Genomic DNA, 14,237 nt, shown 5'->3' with positions numbered 1-14,237 from the left:
TTGTTTTATAAATCCTGGCCAGTCAGATTCTAACTTGCCTATTATGAGTTTGAGTACTTCTAGGGACTGCTCCTTATTAAGGATCTTGATCTGTTCTTTGATGTTTTCCATGTCAAATTGGCGATTTCCTGCCAGCAGAAATTGGTTAATAGCAGTATAAATAATCCCGCAGGGCCAGGGGGCCTGCCAGCAAAGTATCCTGTAGACCTAGACGGACTACTAGCAATGTATGATCCCGCAGGGCTTGAAGCCTTCCAGCAAGTGTCCTGTAGACTGAGTTGGTCTACTAGCAAAGTCATCTTAGAACCTACTAATTGAGGAAAAGGAGTATCAATATCTCACTTGGCCACAGTTTAGAAACCTACCTCCCTATAAAACCTTAATACCACCACTGGTCCTCATTGCAGGTGGGGCCTGCCAGCCATTTGACCTCTTGCACATTTCGTGCAGAGGGAGGGACAGTAAGAATCACACTGTGTTAACACCATTGCAATGTGAGATTCCCGAGAAACCTTGTATGCAATGTAATCAGGCACAGTCTAAAATAACACGTCCGTTCTCATCAAAATCTGAAAAAACTCCCACAACTATCAATTCTCATTGAAGTTCGCCATTCATCCCGAGATACCAGGCTGAAGCAATAGCGAGGTCATCTTTACCTATAGGAGTTGCCAAAAGGTGTGCCACCTTTTTTTATTAAATTACTCTGGATTTAGAGAAAGATGTTGAAAGTTTATTTTTCACTTGGTTAGACTATAATAAATTTAGTTTAATCCTTTATCCAAGTGTCAGCAAACAAAGTTTGCGCCTGAAACTATCTTCAGGACTGAATATGTGTTATACTACCTTACCGGGGTAGGTAGTACAACACCAGGCAACTTGTTGCAAAGGTAGATCAAGATAACGTCACTCCTATCTCAGTATCTCCCATAATGCAAAACACATCTCCTTGCTGACATGTATAATGCTATGCATTAAGGGATTGGCCACTACCCAGACTAGTTCGATTTTTATCGAGGTCTCTTCAGTGGGAAATTTCAAGATATACATCCTTTTAGGCCAGTGGCCTCCAATCTTTTCGCCGTGAGAGCCGCATTGGGTACTTCAGCACTGTTCAGCGGGCCGTAGTAAAAAAACAAAAAAACTCTAGAACTAGATATATGCGTTTCATTGAAAGCAAATAAAAACTGATTACAGAGTATATGAGATTAAATTATCGTATATTAATGACAACGAACACTATCAGCAAATACTCATATTTTTATCACAAATTGTAATAAAACCATCAATGTGAATATGTAACTGTGTTTGTGTTTTTAAAATCTTATTAAACTCAGGTTCAAATTTTGAAGTGCTAATTACAAGTAGCGATTTCAAATGTTCATCAGATAAATTTGCCCTGCATTTTGGCTTGATATATTTCATTCGGGAAAAAGTTTGTTCGCAAAGATACGTTGTCCTAAAAATAGAGATAAATTTACAAGCAAATTTTTTCAAATTTGCTTGTAAAATTTTGTAAAATTCAAATTTTTTTCTTCGTTAGTCCATTTTTACAGTGAGAACGACCGTAACTTGGATTACGGTTATTTTTTGCTATTCGGGAATATATTCTGAACACAATTTTAATTAATGCATTTGAAATCTATCAACACCCCGTGTTTTTTTTTTTTTTTTTTTGCGGATTCTTATTGAAAAATTAGTCCAATTGGCGGGCCGGGTAAAATCATATCGCGGGCCGCATCTGACCCGCGGGCCGTAATTTGGAGCCCCTACTTTAGACGTATGGATATCTCTATACTATCAGTGGCACGTGCAAACTTTACGACTTAGAAAGAAGGGTTATCATGGGATACCAAAGTAAATCTGCCGATGAAAATCTAAAGGGGATGCATCAGTAAAGAAACTCAAAAAATCTAAAAAACGTAAAACTAAGCGACCAAAGGTTATCCGAAAAGGAGTATTGAACGGTCAGATACAGAAACGATTATCCAGGAGTTCACCTTTGATTGTGGTGTGTGAAACAAAAACAGACGGATTAATACCCGTGAATAAAACACAAACTGGCCACTGAATTAGAAACCTTTATGCAGATATAACGTAAACATCACATACGCAAGCGTATATGTAAAATACTTGGTCACATGCATCACCTTCTAGGCACCTATTTAAGAATGCTGCTACATAGTGATCACAATGAGAAAAACAATAAAAACAAAGGTTCTTTCGGAGTTCGATAAAGGGCTTTTGTGGGTGCCCGTCTGTTTGGAGCCACGATTTTGAAAACATCAGGGCTGACTGGTTTCTCGAAAGGTGAGATGTAACGGTGTTAATAGGTAAAAATAACCAACATTGCTCAACTGTGGACCACATGCTTAGGAACCACCCGTGATCTTAAACCAGTCTGTCAGGAATGAAATCGCCATCGTCTGAGAGGGCTTGTACGGACAAACAGAACTTCCTGAGTGCAGCTTGATCGAAGCATTTAATGAAGGCTGTTCCCGATCCATACCTCACTGAATTGTGAGCAGGCAATTAAAGGGAATCCGTATTGGCAGATGCATGCCTATACGAAAACCACTCATTTCTGCGAAGAACCAGAAAGTTCGTCTACATTGGTGTCAGGAACACCGTGACTGGACACTAGAAGACTGGAAAAACCTCTTGCAGTCCAACCAGTTACGGTACACCTTGCTCTGTTTCGACGGTAGGCAGAGAGTCCGATAAAGTAATGAACCCAGCTTGCCTTGTAAACACAATTCAAGGTTCTGGAGTTGGTGTCATATTCTGTATGGAACGGGTTTTCTGATATTGCTGGAAGGTTGGGTGTCCTCCAGGGAATACCTGAACATTGTTGCCGATCAAGTCCATCCTACAATGTTGATTTTTTTTTTCTGGCAGGTGATTGTAGTTCATGAACTACAATACTACTGCGCATTGCGTAAGAATTGTTCGGCAGTGGTTCAGCAAACATGATGGCGACTTCCACCATCTTCCCTGGCCAGCACAAAGCCAGGATCTGAACCCCATTGAGAATTTGCAGGACATGTTAGGAAAACAGATCCTGGAGTAAAGTCCTCTTCCGTCAAATCTGAGCCAGTTAAAGGACTGTCTAGTGAACGACTGGTATGTTGTAGACGTAGATATCTAACACCCTGTGGAATATATGCCAAACCGCATATGTGTTGTAAATTCGGGCTTTTTATTTAATCGTATGGGGTTCCCTCCCGTTCCTCCACGGTCCCTTAGGACTGGTTGAACACTCCAAATAAGGGATGAAGTATGTATTTTTATGACTGTAAATTCATGTGTGTTCACGGTCCGGTTTGTCTATTCTAAGAGAGACGAAAAACCCGAGTTTCCGGGTGAAAAAAAAATCCTATACCTGCGTATGAGACCAGCTAACTCACTTTTAGTCGAAACAGACCAGACAAAGGTTCCTTACGTCATGGACGGGAATCGAACCACCCAGGACTTTCCGACCAAAGGGCTTCGCCTATACCGACTGAGCTACGGAGGCTCTTAGGTCTAACATGGTATTAAATAAAAGTTTCTATTCAGTGGCGGGTACAATGCTTCCTATTCCTACAGTGGGCCAGTTCCAGAATAGAGTTAATGTGTCTCTTTCAATGACAAAGAACTATGTCATACTAAAGATGCCATTGCTGAAGTTCCTGATGTCAGTCCAATAGAACACTATGGGAACGAACAAAATTGGATGCAATAGTTTGTTCCATGAAACTAGTGCATCCAACAACGATACTGACACATTAATGAACTGTTTAAACTTATGTTTCCTTGATGTAAATCATGAATCGCAAAACTATTCAGTTCATTCAATTACATTCTTACACAGAAGTAGCAGCTCCCTATTACAACTTTTTTTTTTCTTTATTTTCTTCCTTTCATTTTTAGGCCAATTTTACTCGTAGGTCTTCCAATTCTTCTTTATCTATTTACTTTATATCCATATAGTAGCACTCTGCTATGGTCCATTCGTAGATGTTCTAACCATTGTTGTTTATATTTACTTATATAGTGGTTAACTGGATTTATTTTCAGAGACTGTAAAATTTCTTCATTTTTTTATGATCCCACTTGATATATCTAGCAGTTTTTCTAAGAAATTTCATTACTGCTGTTTGAATCCGTTTTTCATTCGTCTTTTTTATATATAATAAAGTTGATTTAGACAGGACATTATATAGTCTGATTCTGGTGTTTTTTTGTACCAAGGATGACTTAATTGTATTATTTATTGTGCCGTTTACTTGTTAAAGTAAACGGCACAATAAATAATACAATTAAGTCATCTTATCGTCTGCAAATAATAGTGTATCTATCTTTATTTGTGGTTTATTTGTGTACTAAATGGGTTATGCTGTTTCCATATTGTTATAATTTTATAATATTATATATATAAAATTATATATTATTAAAAAGGCAGAAGTGATAGGATACATCGTTGCCGTACTCCTCTTGATACCTTTCCATCGTTGCCTTTCCATTCTGATATTTGTTTTAATTTGACTGATGTTTTACTTCTTGTATTTATTTGTTGAATGAACCGTAAGATCTGGTTTGGTATATTTAGATCGGCTAATATTTTAAATAAATTTTGTTTATTAATTTTATCAAAAGCTTTTTCATAATCAATGCGCTTCGTTTTGAAATTCTCTTTGTTTTTCAATTAATATTTTTAGAGTGAAAACTGAGTCTATCCAAGATCGGCCTTTTCGAAAACCCTTCGGTTGTTCTAAGCAGTTTGTCCTTTGCAATACTGTTTAGTTTCTCTTTTAATAAAATTTTATTAAAAGTATTTTTACCTTTTCTCTTATTTCTTTGTTTATGTCTTTTATCATTTTATAGAGTTTTTTTTCTTTTTTTATTGTGGCTTAGATATATCTTTTCTAGTTCAGTTATAAAAGTTTTCCATCTCTCTGTGTACGTTTTTTTCCTACTTTTGCTTCTACTGTCTGGGAATTGAGATATTTCTGGTAACTCTTTTATTATTATTATCTTTTAAATTTCATTGACCAGTTTCATGGTCCTCTTTTTCTCTTCTATTTACTCTTTATTCCTAAGCTTTCTGTTGCTGCGTTTGTCAGCATTTGCTTCAGATTTTCCCATTCCTCTTTTATGTCATTTGATGTTGTGCCGTTTCTGTTTTTAAATCAGCGCATTTTTCATATTGGTGCTTAGTACTGGAATCTTGTAATGAAGAAATTTTGTAACTCGGTTGAGAGTTATCTTCTACTTTATTTATTATTAGCCATTTTGGTTTAAATCGAATTTTTGCCAATACTATATAATGACCAGAGTTTCAAAACCTCGATATACTCTTACATCTAGGATTAACTCGGCTAATTTAAAATTTGCGATAATGTAGTCACTAACTAACTTATATTTAAATATCAAGTTCATTATTCTCATATTATTATAAAATGAGAATGACAAAATAAATGACAAAATCTCGCACTTTGTGTCCATTTTGATTACATGTATCTTCATCAAATCCCCCTATGTTTGTTTTGTGTTTCCTGATTCCATTTGGCATTTAAATCTCCTACTAGCAGTAAATAGACTTTTATCTACGAATTTCTGCAGTTTTTTGTAAAAGGATTTACTGTTTTTTTTTTCTTTTCCTTCTTCTGATGCATATACCCTGATTATTTTTATGTGACCTCTTACGTTTTGAGTCTAATTTCTGTTAATCTTTCAGTCTAGTAGTTATAATATATAATATTATTCTTCATAGATTTGCATATTATCATTACACCTGCTTTTGCTCTTTCTTCTTTTTTTTTTTTACTCCACTATAGATTTGTATATAGTTATTTGTTTCTTTATTTCCATTACTATACATATCTTTACATTGGCTTAGTTGTTCAAGTTCCTTTTCTGTGTGCGAAGCTCCTTCCATTCCAAGTTGCGATTTCCATTATATGTTCTTTCTTACAGTTTGGTTACCTTTTCCTGAATCATAGTCATTTCCCTGATAGTCCGTCCGGCTTTTCTTTGGCTAAGACTTAAAAAAAAATAAATAAATAAATAAAAATAATAATAAAAAAATAGGCTTTAAAGTATATTAGATTTCCTCGGGACAGGTTACATGCCTTTCGCTGGGTAAGTCCAGTGGCAGAGTTGCTACCTAATGCCTCTAGGCAGGCAGTTCTTACAGTTTGCTCTGTTAGAGTTATACCGCCCATACTCGGTCGCCAGTGCCTAGTTTGTACTTTTAGGACAAGGTGGACCACGAGAAGGTGAGTTGGCATTTGCGTGGGACCTATATATATATATATATTGGTTTCATAATACTAGAATGCCAGCAGAAAAACAGTTATTTATAGATTCGATTCTAATTAACGACTACAAGAACGAAATTCTTTTGGCCTTCTTCCAGCCAGTTCCCGAATTAGTCGAAACTAGAATAGGCAAGTACAGATTTTTTTTCCTGGAAACTCCGAGTTTTAATCACATAATTGGAAAAATAAACCATAGAATTCGCACTACACTATTTTACACAATATGGGTTGGGAATTAAGATCATGAGATGGCGGCATCTGTCTTCTCGTGATCTTAAACCCCCTGAAGTATTCGAAATAGCATTATTATCTTTAATTAAATGGCGTATTAGTTTTGAGAAAAAAAAATTGAACTTTTTTTTATAGTAGCAATTTTTATAGACCACCATTCTACTTACTGTAGATGTGTAACTTGAAACATTACCATGCTTGGTCACTAGAGCGGAATGTCTTGGATATTTAATCCTTCACCTACCACGAGATTTTTCGTGGTTCAGTTGGTACAGACGGAGCACTTTGGTTGGAAAGACCCGGATTCGAATCCTGTATATGACGTGAGGAAGTCTTATCAGGTCGTTTCAATGAATTACAGTGTCATGCGGATGTCAAGTATTTTTTTCTCCCGGAAACTCGGGTTTTTCTTTCCTTAGAACAGGCAAACCGGTCCCGGGAGCACACACATCTACAGCTATAAATACTTGCCCTTAAGGGCATGCAGCAAAGTGACGTACCGTCTGCATTAATTCGCGGCGATCCTCCCTAATAGGGACTCTACCCATTCTAAGGGACAGATAAGTTGGAAGAAGCTTACTCACGGTAGTACTCAACATGTACTATACATCAGTAATCTTTTGTAGATGGGATTCACAAAACAAAAATATATCTTATTGAATTCTCAAGCATCTTCGAAACATGTGAATGAAATTAATACCAAGTATTTCCTACTAAAATTATAGTTTTATTATTATTATTATTATTATTATTATTAAGAGGGGGGGCTGAAAAGTTCCGATAAACACCTAGAACAAAAATGATATTAAAGCAACTGACATAACCACAAGAAAGAACATGTCAGAGATTTTGAAGAAATTCGAAGACACAGAGGTGCGGCCGTTATCAATTTTTTTACCAGACTTTGTGTGAGACTTTAGAGGACTGTTCCCCAGCATATCCAACAGCTGCCAGATGGATGGCCAAGTTTAAAATTGGGTATCCTGAGATAATAGATGCTCCCAGGTCAGAAAGACTTTCCACAGCGAAAACATTAACAACTGAAAACATCAATGCAGTGCATCCCATGAATCCTTGATGATATTCGAATACCAGCCAAAAACATTGCAAAAACTCTGGGGATATACAAGGAACGAGTTGGGGTCATTATCCACCAACATCTGGAATCTGGACATACAGAGGCTCTCAGCAAAGTGGGTTTTCCAAATGTTTGAATGCTGACCAAAAGAGAGAACGTGTGCTGTCATCTCAAGGGATTTGGGGTCATTTTTGAGAAATTAGATGCAAATTTTTTGGCTTGTATTGTGACTGTTGATGAAACATGGCTTCATCACTATGACCAAGAGACCAAATAACAGTCAATGGAGTGGAGAACAAAGGTTCTCCATGGCTAAAGAAGTTCCTAACCCAAAAGTCAGCAGGGAAGGGTCTTGCCATTGTCTTTTGGTGGATATGGATGGTGTAATCCTTACCAAGTATCTCAAAAAGGACGAAATTGTTACAGCAGCAGTTTTTTCAACAGCTCTAAGGAACTGAAGGAAAAAGGTCGCCGTTTCCTGCGACCTTTTTCCTTCATATTAAACATATGCAAATATTTGCGGAATATTTGCATATGTTCAATTAAAACAATACTACATCTTAACAAAAGAAATCTAATAGTATTGTTTTAATTGAATATATGCAAATATTCCATGCGATAATAAACCATTGTCACTGTCAACGGAATCCTTCCATGGAGCCTCAGGACTTATCGTGAGAGGCCAACTTTAGCTCATACAGTGCCTATCCTACTTCTATTTAAATTCATCATCACGATCCTTTCCTTTGCTAGCATGAATTGGAAAACCTGAGCAGTATTCTGTCCTATCAAATCCTTTCATTAACTTATTTCTGAATATTTTTTAAACTCTAAAATTTTACACGCCTTTACCTTATCCTCGTAGTCAACATTCCACACACTAGATATCACCTTAGTTATCGGCTTCTAAACTACACTACACTACTCTCTCTCTCTCTCATCTCATCTCAAGGGATTTGGGATCGTAGTGCAGATGGTCATATCAAGTCTTATAAAGAAGAACAGTTTCGTTCTCTCTCTGTGCTCATTAGTATCTTTTTCAGTAGTTTTTTTTTTAGTAGTTATCCTTTATGTTGCCTTCCCTTCTCCCTCACCCCTGTTTTGGAATATGTATAAGTTCCCCGCAGTTCAACTCCTGCTCACAATCGCAATGAAATCACTTATTTCCTGTCTCCTGGAGCGTAGTCTCCATGGTGAACGACGCTCATTAATTCATGACGTAAGCTATCGTTCTTAGTATGTAAATATGGTCTCATTCTTTGGCCTGAGACATTCCTTGAGTACTAAATAGCAGTGAATTTTAAGAACTTGATATTTCATCCATCAGCAGCTGTACCAGGAAAAATTATTAAATTCTATATCGAACTGAACCTTAATTATTAACATTATTGATAATTATTAAAACTGAAAGAAATTTCAGAGAGCATCTACACAAAGCAATGTTCCTGATTTTAATTGCTATTTATTTGATGTGTGTGTGTGTGTGTGTGTGTGTGTGTGTGTGTGTGTGTGTGTGTGTGTGTGTTGCAGTACTTTCCAAATTTATCTGATTTTTTTTTTTAAATTATTTTCTGATTTAATCACTGCTTACTACATTAAAATAAAAATAAATAAAACAAATTCCATAAATTATCATCGTAAGCGATTTCTTCTTTCGCAATTGAGGAGAAGAAGAAGAAATAAAATATGTAACTATTCAACTCTTTTAATCTTTTGGCTCAAGTTCAAACGATATCATTTGCTTTGTCCTTTAAAATGGGTTAAGGTCATTTATTCGAGTGAATCGAGTACGTTATTTACTTTTATAGCTATTTAAAAAATTCATGTGAGACGCATTATCCAAGTGGGTGTGTATTTAAGTACTGTTATATCGTAATAGTATGCACATCATTCAGCTTAAACTGAATATCTCACTGCATTCATTACAATATCGTTGACATAAAAGTTGAATGTTAATTGTCCCAGTGCTGAGCCCTGTGAAATCTGATTTTGTCAGATTTTTGCTGACATTGCTTCCCCTAATACACAACAACCCTTTGATTACTATAAGAGAGCCAGTGGCTAATCCAATTCCTTAACGCCATATCTAAATCCATACGTTTCAACTTAAATATCGATTTGTCAGGTGGCAACCTGTAAAATCTTTTGGTAAATCCAAAGCAATACCCTCATCAATCATTTGTTACTCAACTATAAAAGGCGACCAGAGAATTGTAACACGAGTATCCCTTAACAAATACAATACTCAGTAATGATTTAGTCTTTCTCCAGTTCTCAGAATTCTGGCTACTAACAAACTACAATAGCACGTAGTCCAAGCAGGGCCTCTGGAGGAGATGAACTTTTATCTTGCGTGATACAATACGCCAACATTTCAGTGTCACCGATGGGACTTTTATTTGGAGAAAAAAATTCATTAATTTATTATTTCTTTTCATATTGCTCTTCAGCTATTGTATTTCACTTTCACCTTTTTCGCTTCTCCTGCAAAAAAATTGGCAGGATCTTATAATAGTTTTCAGTTCAAGGATTATTCCACGTTTCATAAGCGAAGAAATGCACCTGAGGACGTGTTTTAAGAGAGGACTTAAGCCAGGGGATCAGCAACCTTGTTCGCTGCTGTGTGAGCTACTTTGAGATACTTCGACTACCTTGAGATCCTTGCTACATATTATGTATGTAGCAAGGGAATTATTTTGAAGAGGGGGGGGGGGGTATCTTAGAGAAAGAAAACACAATCCGAAAACTTTTTGATCCCACATTATATATAGGATACAATTAATAGTTTTTTCCTCGACGATAGATGGCGTCGTTATGTTTTTATTGTTTATTATATCTCGTGATTTTATTATGGTGTACTACTACTTATTATAATGGAGAGGCGATTTTAGTGGTTTATTTTTATTTTTAAGATATATCTGAAAAATTCAGAAATTTTTATAAAGAAATGTTTTGCCTGCTTTGAGAGGTAACATCCTTCTAGATTAGAAGTACAGAACCATCGGCATAAATAAAGAAAAATCATATATTTTTTATTATTTTTAAATGAATCCATGTTTCGTTACTTTAATATTTTAAAAAAATTGGGGGGGGGGATATTCTGCACCGACCAGCACTAAATACACATTTCGCATAAAACAGATTATTCACGTATGATCTGTCGACGCAGCGCAACATTTATTACAATATTTACACCGCTGCGTACGAAACTAATTCCTGTGTTTTATTTCTAATTATTACTTACCATTTATATAATTAGTCGCATGCCATTTATCAAATTATCTATGAGGTCAAGAAAAAGTACCCGCAAAGAGTGGTTTAATTATTTGTAAGTTTTCTTTTTTAATTTTTATTACGGTGATATACGTGTATTTTTGAAATAATGAGATATATTTATAGTTTCATTTTTCTTAATAAAATATAATTTACTTTTTTTTAAGCTGAATTTTCGGAGCTGCTCTTTTAATTTTTGACATTCAATAAAGGAATCGGATCTTTGTCAATGTGTTACGTTTTTCCACTCTCACTCCTTCCATAAAAGAAAGAGAGAGCGAGCGAGAGAGAGAGAGAGAGAGAGAGAGAAACCATTTCATAACGTAGAAAGAGATCATGATACTCTTTCTACGTTGTGTAAAATGTTAATTGTCCGTTTTCTGATTATCGAATCATTTTAAGGAGTTTACACATCTATATATTTTATTAGCAATATTATTTCTGTCATAAAACAGAAATTTGAATATTACGATCTCTCTCTCTCTCTCTAAAATTCAATTTCTATCGGCTATTGTGCAAATTCTCCGCTAATCAGTATAACAACAATAAAAATCTGCGCCATAATGCACGAGAACCGATATCGGTATTTTCACTTTCATTAATATGCGAATATTAAAATTTTCTTTTTATAATATACCTTTGCATCTACGCCGGGCATATGAAGATGCCCAGTATAAATGCAAAGGCAAACAGAAATAAAATTGAACACTAGTGAAAAGTATGAATTATGCGGTTTAATTCTTTTAAGCCACATATCGAAGCTGACCAGGTAGATCCTTGTTTTTCGTAGCTAACTACATTGCGCAGTCTCCATGCTTCTCTCTAATGACTTATACCAAGAGACGTTTGGCCGCAAACACACAATCGCTTATGGTAGTAACTTTGTCAAGTAATAATTCTATGGTTAAAATAAGTACTGTACACATAAAAAACAGTCTGCTCTTTGCAAATAAGGGCAATGATGTTTTTCAAAATGCTGAATCTAAAGTGAATCATTGCGTTTACATACAAAAAAATATGTAAATTGAATATCTAATTTAAAAAAAAAAGATATCACAATGGTGATTAAATATGTCACTTTGATTTAAAAAAAAAAAAAAAAAGTATTAAACAGAAATTAAAAAAAAAATTCTGCGACGGCCGGGAATCGAACCCGGGTCAACTGCTTGGAAGGCAGCTATGCTAACCACTATACCACCGTCGCACATATAAAATGTGCCAATTTTCCTTATATCTTCAAATGATTCCTTATGTACAACGAAAAACTTTATTTCATAAGGATAGTGCGGAACAAGTATATTCTTGTTATCTGACACCTCCAGGGAGTCCAGACTCATCGAGGGAGAGTGTGCCAACAGCATCGAACGATTGGTTCTTCCGACTACTAACCGCTCTCAAACTTACTTAACTAAGCCATTGGTAGCAAAGGCTCTACCAGTCGACCAACCTTTGCCGGCAATAGTTCATCAGGTCGTTCGTACTCACAAGTTTATAGTCGAATGAGGACAAGACTTACAATAAGGGGTCATGTAACTGGAAACCTTTAGTGATAGCTACGGTGCGCATCGATACACATAAATAAAGGCAAAAGGTGGACGGGAACACAAGAACGATCGTGAATAAAACATGAACTCGCCATGACAACATTATAAAAGTTATTTACCTTAGTAGCATAGGGAAAAATTATACAACTTCCATCGTATTGTTTTTGGAAAATAGCCTCACCTAAATTCACGACACATATCCTCCGACCTTCTGGCTATAATCTTTCGAAATACAAGTCAGAAAAATTTGATTATCAATTGTCACATCGGCTAGCTTCGGCACCGTTTAAAGAATAACAATTGTTTACGTCAGATATAAATACAAAATATTTTCAGTCACACATCAAAATTTTTCTTCTGTCTAAATTTAATTTCATGCTTATGATTTGGATCAGAAACTACATAAAACTAAATTTCTATCGAAAGCATATCATTGCTTTAAATACGTTTTAATATATGCTAATAAAAAATAGTAATTTCCCAAGTAACTATTAATTAAATTAAGAATCAGTAAAATGATCTCAATGTCTGAAGAGGAAATACAGTATATTTATTTTCCTGGAAAAAAGAGCGAGTTAAATTTCACCCTTTTGCCTCAGAGTCATCATTTATCTAGAAACGATAACTAATATGGTCTAAAAATTGATTTTAGTATTAATAATACTAATGCTATGATAAAAAGTATAAGCTGACACGAGTACTAGCATCTCCACTATCCAGCAAATGGAATGTGTCTTCGAATCCTACCGTGAGCCTGAATGTTTATGAAAGTATTTATTTGTGAAATTATTTGAAGCCCGGAGCGCTTGGAAAATTCTACGTTTGATCTCTAGAATTATCCAACTCGCCCTTGAAAAAAATATGTAACGATAGACTTGAATTGTCAAGGTTTAACCTATTTATTGACTTGTATTTATTTATTTATTTTTTTGTGAATCAAATTATCTAACCAAGAGAGAAGGAACCTCTACATTAAGGGAAAGAAAGAAAATAAAATCTCCAAAATTTCAATATCAGACTTTGGAGTCAAAAGCACAGATAACAGCGGTAACAGCGCATCAAACTAAAGTTCTAGATTAAGTTTGTAAGTTTCCAGGACAATCAGTAAATATTAATTTATTTTATTCTTAATAATAAACTAATGTAAAAGGGAAATATTTACCTCGGTTAAGGATTTTTGCTCCACAACTGATAATCTTGATAGTGAGAAATTCTTTTATGCGAAACCAGTTAATTCAGTTTTGGAATAACAATTGCCTACTTCAGGAACCAAAATTTTTGTGGTCCAGGTATGCAAATGAGAAACATATTTTAAAACATTTTCTCAACATATCCGTATTTAATAAAATCCAAACTACTTTTTAAATTTTCGTGCATTTCAGACAGATTAAATCCACTTTTCAATTCACGTTGAAAGGAGAAGATTGGGGGGAGGATTTACTCCAATTCATTTAGGATTAGAAATACATTTTTGTCGCCTAGTAGCTGTTGCAGATGTGCAGTGAATTTGAAGCAATAATAAAAGTAGGGTCGGCTGTTTTTCAAACTGTCAGGACTAAAATAAGGTGACTTACTTGATTTGTAGGAATAAAAAAAAAGAGTTAGAACATTTTATTTTACTAAAACAAAACAAACAAAAACAAACATAATAATGGCATGTCTATTTGATATTTATATTTTTTTAATTTTGTCGACATTACGAATTTTTTTACGCACACACACACATAAGAAAGTAATTCCCCTAATTTCAAAGTTTTTGTGAGAAACAGTGAAGTCTAGTACATTATTGGTTTTATTCTTCTTCCTTTT

The 14,237-nt window shown here is 35.1% G+C and overlaps 1 protein-coding gene and 1 non-coding gene across 2 annotated transcripts in view; one reads left to right on the top strand and one right to left on the bottom strand.

Annotated features, from left to right (window-relative positions):
* Positions 1-14,237, top strand: part of LOC150108237 (monocarboxylate transporter 12-B-like) — a 97,217-nt gene that overhangs the window by 7,328 nt on the left and 75,652 nt on the right. The gene's annotated exons all lie outside the window — the stretch shown is intronic.
* Positions 12,017-12,088, bottom strand: TRNAG-UCC (transfer RNA glycine (anticodon UCC)). Its single transcript has one exon. It is a non-coding gene; the product is annotated as a tRNA-Gly (tRNA).

This window comes from Typopeltis vanoorti, chromosome 3, assembly GCF_054136105.1.
Source record: "Typopeltis vanoorti isolate ZY-2024b chromosome 3, IOZ_Tvanoo_1.0, whole genome shotgun sequence".
Lineage (NCBI taxonomy): Eukaryota > Metazoa > Arthropoda > Arachnida > Uropygi > Thelyphonidae > Typopeltis > Typopeltis vanoorti.
The sequence above is the reverse complement of the archived record's forward strand: the minus strand, read 5'-3'. Positions and strand labels throughout refer to the sequence as shown.